The sequence below is a fragment of the Puma concolor genome, chromosome D2, assembly GCF_028749965.1.
Source record: "Puma concolor isolate L17-30 chromosome D2, mPumCon1.1.hap2, whole genome shotgun sequence".
Lineage (NCBI taxonomy): Eukaryota > Metazoa > Chordata > Mammalia > Carnivora > Felidae > Puma > Puma concolor.
This window is the reverse complement of record NC_141677.1, coordinates 53,938,759-53,947,429: the sequence shown is the minus strand read 5'-3', so window position 1 is coordinate 53,947,429 and position 8,671 is coordinate 53,938,759. Positions and strand designations below refer to the sequence as shown.

Below are 8,671 nucleotides of genomic sequence, written 5' to 3'. Positions count from 1 at the left end.
AGGATTCTCTAAGGTTAAAAGTGAAAGTGAATACTTTTAGCCTAATAAGCACTCAGCTATCACAGTAACTATTGTGACACAGGGAACAGGATTAAAAGGGAAGAAGAGGGGACTGACTTTTGTTTGAATTTTCATTTTGGGGTTGTCAAGTTGAGAAATTAGAACAGATCAAGGCAGAAGGATAAAGATGAGCTAAGTGATTCTGGAACTCAGCCTTCCATGTCCATAACCTCAGTTTAATAAAAATCAAGAGTTTTGGTATCCAGAACATACCATTTGGTACCCATTGAGACTCTGGGAGTAGAAAAGGTGAACCAGAGGACGTATCTTAGTCCAATTAAAATATAATTTTCTTGGGGCACCTGAGTGGCTCAGTCAGTTGAGGTCCGACTTAGGCTCAGGTCATGATCTCCTGGTTCGTGAGTTTGAGCCCTGCATCAGGCTCGCTGCTGTCAGTGTAGAGCCCACTTCGGATCCTCTGTCACCCTGTCCCTTTGCCTCTCCCCTGCTCATGCGCACACGCACGCTCTCTCTCTCTCTCTCTCTCTCTCTAAAAACTGAATAAGCATTTTTTTAAGTTTGTTTATTTTGAGAGACAGGAGGAGAACACAAGCAGGGAAGGGGCAGAGAAAGGAGAGACAGAATCCCAAGCAGGTTCTGCTGTCAGCACACAGCCCAATGTGGGGCTCGAACCCACAAACTGTATGATCATGACCTGAACCAAAATCAAGAGTCAGATGCTTAACCAACTGAGCCACTCAGGTGCCCCAAAGATTTATTTTTAAAAGAAGGTAATTTTCATGTCACAAAGATGTAATTAAGATCAGATTTCTCTTTCCTCTGAGACCACTGACTTACAAGAAATAACCAAAGCAAAAATAAGCTATAACTACTACTTCCCATTGTCTCTCTGCCCAGTAGGGAGAAGAGGGAGGTCCCTACTCCAAAAGTAGTGAAGGAGGTTGTAGCTTCCCATCCCTTCAGTCAGAACTCAGCACCCATTTAAAAGGGTAGGTATTGTTATAGCCACCTGTGGGCCCCTCATCCCCTCTGGAGAGGTCCAGAAATTCTGCCAGAAGATCCCAACTGGCCTAACAGTGGCTTCACAGACCAGGTGAAGTCCAACCACTTCTTGCTGCCCAGAGGAGAAAGCCATGCACTATTCTGCTTTGGGGGTTTAAGCAGGATATTATGACTTACTGAGAGTGGCCAGATATTATGGAGCTGGTCTGCCCATGCTCAAGTCATACACTGATCCTTTAAAGATTCACCATTCAAAGCCAAAGATAATCTTGTATTTCAGGTATTGAGCACTCAGGTATTTAGGTATTCAGAATTTGTGCCTACATTCAAATTGTTGCGCTATAATCAAATTGCATCTGCCTGATTCAACTAATTCAGGAGACGGCAAGGAGACTAATCTCATTAAAAATGGCAGATGTTGGGGCACCAGGGGGGCTCAGTCATTAAGCGTCTGACTTCCAGTCAGGTCATGATCTCACAGGTGGTGAATTCGAGCCCACTGGGCTCTGCCCTGCTGGTGCAGAACCTGCTTGGGATTCTCTCTCTGTTCCCCTCTCTGCCCTTCCTCCACTTGCATGCACACACTTTCTCTCTCTCTCAAAATAAATAAATATATTCTTTTTAATGACAGATGCATGGGTATCATAGCCTGAAAAGGGGCATGCGACTCAATCCCGGCCAGTGGGACCTGGGTAGGGGCAGATATCTGCAGGCAAGCTAGTTGGAAGTTTTCCTTAATGATCAAAAACGAAGCTTGAGAATTGGGGATAGGAGAGCCTTTTTTGGACCTGTGGAGGTAGCTGTCTATAATGTGATGACCAGAAGTATGGCAGCCATTTTGAAACCACAAAAGCACAAGCCGAGTAAAACATAGCAGCAAAAGTATCTGCACCCAAGACTGCTAAGCCACTGCCCAACTCGGGAATACCTTATCTTTTTTTTTTTTTATTTTTTTTTTCAACTTTTTTTTTATATATTTTTGGGACAGAGAGAGACAGAGCATGAATGGGGGAGGGGCAGAGAGAGAGGGAGACACAGAATATGAAACAGGCTCCAGGCTCTGAGCCATCAGCCCAGAGCCTGACGCGGGGCTCGAACCCACGGACCGCGAGATCGTGACCTGGCTGAAGTCGGACGCTTAACCGACTGCGCCACCCAGGCGCCCCAGGAATACCTTATCTTTAGATATCATATTCTAGAATAATAAACAATAAATACAAGTCATCTTTTAGTAAGCATTCTGAAAACATCCTAACTGCTGCACAGATCAATAAGAAAAAGACAACTCATTGGGTCACCTGGGTGGCTCAGTCGGTTGAACATCTGACTTCCGCTCAGGTCATGATCTCACGGTTCGTGGGTTCGAGCCCCACCATCGGGCTCTGTGCTGACAGCTCAGAACCTGGAGCCTGTTTCAGATTCTGTGTCTCCCTCTCTCTCTGCCCCTCCCCCACTCGTGCTCTGTCTCCGTCTCAAAAATAAACAAACATTAAAAAAAGAAAAAGACAACTCAACAGAAAATTGGATAAAGGATACAAACAGAAAACTCTCATAAGAGGAAATATGGATAGTCAAAAAAACATTCTAAAAGATGTCCAACATTGCTAATAATAAAAGCAACACCAATGAACAAGTTTTTTGCCCAGTAGACTTACAAAATTTAGTAATACTAGAGTTGGTAAGTATTTGAGGAAACAGGGCTTCTCGGATTTCTTAGCAGATCGCAAACTGGTACACCGATACACAATTTAACATAGTTAATTAAAATTTGAAATGTGCATCCCCTTCAACCCAACAATTCTACAGAAATACTCACACATGCACTCAAAGATGTTTGTACAAGGATGTTCAGTATTGCACTGCTTGTTAAGCCAAAGAAAAAAATCTTAAATAGTGCAAGGTCCATGAGTAAGGAATCGAGTAAATAATTTATAGTCCATTCTACTGTGGAATAGCCACAGTCATACAAAATAATGGAGTAAATTTGTGTATGCTGGTATTTCAATCTATTCAAGATATACTGTTAAGGAAAACACACAAATTACAGAAGAGTAGGTATGCATCCCATTCTCATTTTTTTGTGTGTGAAGTAAAGAATGCTTTTATATGCACTGAAATAAATCTGAGACAGTATATAACAAAGAATTATCACTAGGAGGTTAATATGAAGCCCTTCAATTTTAAATTTTACATATTTCTGTGTTTAGGAGCTTGTGTGTGTGTGTGTGTGTGTGTGTGTGTGTGTGTGTGTGTGTGCACGCATGTGTGTATGCATGTATTGCTTTTGCAATTAGAAAAAAATGTATTTTAATCAAATCAATCAAAAGAAAGACCTGGTTTTCCACTAGCATTCACTACTGTTCCAAGAGAGTTGTAGCCAAATGTCTCAAGTCTTCCCAGAGCCCAAGGTGCTAGATTCCAGCCTGGGAATCTGTCTCTTGTGCAGAGCTTGAGGGTGACATGAGACTGGCCCTCTGGTCACGAACGGGAGCTCCAAGAGACAGCATCCAAGGACAAGAGCTAAAGAGATAGCCAAAGAGCTCACCCCATGGGGCCAGGCAGAGAGGCAAAATCCAGTGGATGAGAACCTCTGACACCAAGCCAAAGCCAGCTGGCACTGAATGGAAGGTGTTTGTGGCTCTGAAGTGATCTGAACAGCTGAGGTGGAGTGTGGCTCACAGGGCATCTGCCACCTCAGAAGCCGGAAGGGAGGAAACCATCAAGGTAGGGAGCCATCAGTGAATAACCAGAGTATAAAAAAGTAATAAAGCATTATGCTTGTTTCAATTTCCTATTTAGAATGGTTTCAGACTTTCAAAAAGGAAAAGAAAAAACATTTACCTTCTTAAATTATAAAGTTTTTTAGGTGTAATTTAATTTCTTTCCAGTCATAGGTCTGTGAAAATTTGCATACTGCCATGATGCAAATAATTTTTTTTTTTTTTTCAGAGCACCTCATTATACTCCACTGGCTTGGAAGGATTTTATAAAATCAAGCCTATCCCTCTTCCTTTCACATATGATTTTGGTAAATGATCATCATATCAGACAGTTGCTGCAAGATGGTACCCCCAACTCCCAAAACATTCGTCTGGGAGGAAGAAGTTCCCTTCCCCATTTCTATCCCCCGAAAGCTGTTTGTCTGAGCCCTCTAGGGCAGGCAGCCATCGCCCAGCGCAGCAGAGCAGGGTGAGAAGTCCTTTTTAGGCAAGATATTAAAAGGAGTTGGCTGAGCAGATCTAAAACCCTTGGTCAACAGGGCGGGGCCAGCCCCGGGGCAGAAGTATTACTTCACAGTTGCATCGGCTTCCTGTGGCTGCCAATAGAGGCGGCATCTGGCAGCCAGCCCACCGCAGAGAAGAGGGAACTCCGCAGAGAAGAAACTAGCAACGAGGCCCCAAAGGTGGAAGTGCAGCCTGAGAAACTTGAGCCAGCCCGGGACTGTGCCGGCCTTGCCACTCACTCTGCAGGGTGTGGCGTGCAGGACCCCTCCGGCTTCACAAGACTGATATGCCTCCTGTGGTGAGCACATTCCATATGCACTTTTCACACACTATTTCATCCCTATCATTTATTCCATATCATAAGGCTATTAGGCAGGTGCTGTAATTTTTCCATTTTTCAGACAGAGAAACGGAAGCCCAAGGAGGTGAAATAACTTGCCCCGGGACGCACAAGCAGGAAACAGAGGAGCCAGGATTCAAACCCCCTGTGTGGCCATCCCTGGAGCCCAGACTCTGACCGCAGCAACTTCAGCTTTCAAGTGAAAATCAAGATGATGAGGTAAAGGTTAGTGCTCCCTCCAACTGACACTGGGGATTGGAGCAATCTTGTCTCCTCCCTTGTAGGTAATATTTTGGGTTTCCTTCCTTGCACACAACCAGGCAAATGACTGCAATTCTAAAACGAGATAAATATAAAAACAAGAAGTGAAACACTACAGACACCTGAAACCCGACCATTTCTGCAAGCTCGAGCTAGCAGAGTCGCCTCGCAACAGAAATAGTTCTGTCCTGTTTAGATAGGCTTTGTTTTGCTACATGGCTGCATATGCAGTGAAGTGATATCAAGTCCTGAGGGTCCACTCCTTTGATGAGTTAAACACACAAAGGCCTACATTTTGATGTAATCTGATAGCATGTAGTTAAGTCCTAGACAAAGTGCAACTGTGAGGAAGTGATAAACCCAACTTCCTGCACAAAGCCGCCTGAGATAACACTTTCCATGGACTGGAGAAAAAAAGAGAGAGAGAGAGAGAGAGAGAGAGATGATTGCTACAGAATTTTAAAAGAACTATTCCATTCTTAACAAATAAACCCTTCTCCATGGGGCTCCAGCAACAGCTAAATAAAACTGACTGCAGTCAGGTGACTATGTAGTATTTCCACATATGACTTAATTCTCACTTTTATTCATAGACAGTGTCAATCACTGGAGATTCACTTGATTTTTTTCTCTTAAGAGTACTTTAGTTCAAACTCGAAATCTCAGGTATCTTCTTGGCCAGAACATCCCTGCAGTTGACCAAGAACTCGAATTGAGGGAATTGAGTTTGCATTAACTGGCTTAATGGTGTTCCCACTGAGTCATTAAAGAGGTTGAATCAGTCTGAATAAACACACATTGGAAGAGTTGTCAGATTATGGAAGGACCAATAACTATTTCCACAATGCCAAAACAAGGTCAGTCATGGTTTCACTAAGGGTTCTCAAGAATCATGTCCTATCTAAACAACCAATAAGGGCTGACTGTGCTGGGAATTTTCTGTGAATACATTTACTCCTTTACTAATATCGCAAATACTGTAGAGATTTTTATCTCACAATAGTCCCCAAAGAGCACCTACTATGTGCTAGGAAATACAATAGCAAACACAGAAAGAAACAGCCCCTTCCCTCGAAGACTAGTTAGGAAGATGAATAAAGTAAACATAGAAATATGTGTAAATCACAAATTTTCTTGAGTGCTTTGACGAGAAAGGACAGGGTGGCCTGATTTCGGTTTTGGATGAGGTGATCACTTCCCTGATGATGTGATATTTAGGCCTGAATCATTCAAGCAGACCAAGAGGGAGGGAAGACAGTTTCGGCAGAGAAAACAGGCCATATCAAGGCCTTGAGTTGGCAAACAGCATGGTGCCTTCAGAAGCTAAAGGAAGGCCATATGTCCAGAATAAATTAAATAAGGAGAGAGAGAGTCTGATATAATCCTGGAAAGCACAGAGGAGCCAGATCAGGCAAGGGCCTTGCAGGCCATGTAAAGAAGTTTGGCTTTATCGTGAGCATACTGGGGATTATTCCAGAAAACACTGCTGAACCTCTAATAGTGTTTTGTTTGTACATTGTTTACTAGGCAAGGCTCTCAGAGAAATGAAGCAGCCCTAACATTCTTTGGGGAATATTGTGAGATAAAAATCTCTACAAGTAATCTGGAGCATTAAAGGTATTCCCCTCAGTTCAGCCAGTTCAGCCAAGCCACAAACTGGGAGGGGGGAAAAATCAGAATGATAAAAAAATTTAACGAACCACATGTCATTTTATTATTTTGATATGATTATAGAGTCACATGGTTGTACATATAGATACACTGGCCATATGGACAAATCCTCTTGTTTTACAAAAGAAACTAAGGCCCAGAAATAGACTTTGGAGATTCCTTTGCTGCAGTCATTGGGATGGGAAAGTGAATGTCCTGCTGCTGAGAATATCACAATGGATCTGAAAAACTGGGCTTCCAACATGTAAAACCAGTTTCAAGTTTTCTTTCATTAGGGCTTCTTAATGTGTTGGTTTTATTCCACAATCAAGTGATGCTTTAAATCTTTCAGGCACAGGTTAATAAAAGTCATTTTTTCCTCTTGTGTCTATTTCCAAGCCCTGACCCCAATGTTTCTGAGAACCTACTCTGCATAAACCCCACTGGCTACCTGGCCCTCAACTGATGGGTTTTGAAGCACTGAGTATGATTAGAGATTTGCTTTTGATTCTGAGGCTCGTGACAAGGGATCCTGGCCCTCCTTCAGGTGAAGCTAGGGAATTAGCTGGTTTGAGATTGAATCAAGTTCTTAAAAAAAAGGATTGACACTTCAGGGCCAACCAGACATTGCTTTTGCTATTCTGATGACTTTCCACTTGGGGCTGAGTGGATTCCTGCTAGTAGTAGCATTTTGACCTCAGTACAGTTTCATTTAGTTGACCTCAGAGAAAATCCTCTACCTCTCTGGGCCTCTACTTCTCTTCAAATGATGCCTAAGACACTTACATGTCCAACATTCTATATGTGGGCAAGACAAATAAAAAAAGTTTAGAATCTTGACAGAAAATGTCCTTAGCACCTCACTTCCTATAATAGAATGGAAGGAAGGAAGGAAGGAAGGAAGGAAGGAAGGAAGGAAGGAAGGAAGGAAGGAAGGAAGGAGGGAAGAAAGGAAGGAAGGAAGGACAGAAGAAGACTGGGGTTGGAGGAGAGAGAAGGAGGGAGGGAGAGAAGGTAAAAAGGAAGGAAAAGAAGGAAGAAGTCATTAGTGAACAAAACTAAGGAAGGAAAAAAGGCAAAAGCTGTGCTTTCCATACCACTCTGCAACCTTAATAGAAATAGATTGGGCTTGAGTTGTGAATAAGTTATTGTTTATTTAGCCATCAAAACACAGCCCAGTGGAGTATACCTAAGCATCCTTTGCAGATTAAGATTCTGGATACCTATGCGTCAGCAACTTCTGTTTAAGAAAACAAATGAAGTTTCAGGAAAAAAATTGTTAGAGAAGAGTTAAGCTTTTTTTTTTTTTTTTTTTTTTTTTTGAAATATTTCAGGGTTGCCTGGGTGGCTCAGCCTGTTAAGGACCGGACTTCAGTTCAGGTCATGATCTCACATGATCTCACTCATGATCTCATGAGTTCCAGCCCCGCATATGGCTCTCTGCTATCAGTGCGGAGCCCGCTTTGAATCCTCTGTCTCCCTCTCTCTCTGCTCCTCCCTTGCTCTCTCTCTCTCAAATAAACAAATATTTTTCTTAAAAAGAAAAATAACTAAATTTGAAATGCCTTATATTGCAAAGATTTTGTAAATCATTGACGTCTATGGAAATCACTTAGCCCAGAGGCTAGCACTTAGTAAGTACTCAGTAAATGTTATTTAATGCTATAATTCATACTACAGAGAACTAGAAAACTTGAAATCCAGACCTCTGAACGGATAGCTATGTGATTTAAGCAGGTGTCTCTGCCTCTCTAAGTCTGTTTTCCAAATCTGAAAGAAGAATGGATTGGATTCAATTGAATGAGGTGGCAGACAGAGCTTCTCCAGTTGCTATTCTCCAAGTCCATTTCAATTGTGTTAGGGCCCCCATGTTTGAATTGAACATTAATATTTTAATGAAAATAATTTCTTCCTCACACCATATTGTAAAGTACCTGCATAACTTTGCAGAGCATTTCTCTTTCCTTCCCTAAGCAGATTCTGGAGCACTAAAATTAAAGAGAAGTAAAGGGGATTAACATTTCCCTAAAAGGACCAATTGGAAGGGCAACTTCGGGGCACTAGTTAAAATGTCAGTCCCCTTAAGAAATGTCCAGTTAAGGAGTCTGGTCCTAGTACTGCATTGTAGTATTTGGAGGACTGTGAGAGTGGGGTCAAGCTCTGTTGGCTCTTA

General features: G+C 42.4%; 1 long non-coding RNA gene across 2 annotated transcripts; it reads left to right on the top strand.

Annotated features, from left to right (window-relative positions):
* The first annotated feature begins 4,289 nt into the window (after positions 1-4,289).
* LOC112854468 (uncharacterized) lies at positions 4,290-8,076 on the top strand. 2 transcript variants are annotated; one of them, XR_015241735.1, is made up of 3 exons: positions 4,290-4,545; positions 4,649-4,812; positions 6,605-8,076. It is a non-coding gene; the product is annotated as an uncharacterized LOC112854468 (long non-coding RNA). The 2 variants fall into 2 exon arrangements; XR_015241736.1 differs by having other exon boundaries at positions 4,291-4,545; positions 4,649-4,806; positions 6,605-6,883.
* Positions 8,077-8,671: the final 595 nt, after the last annotated feature.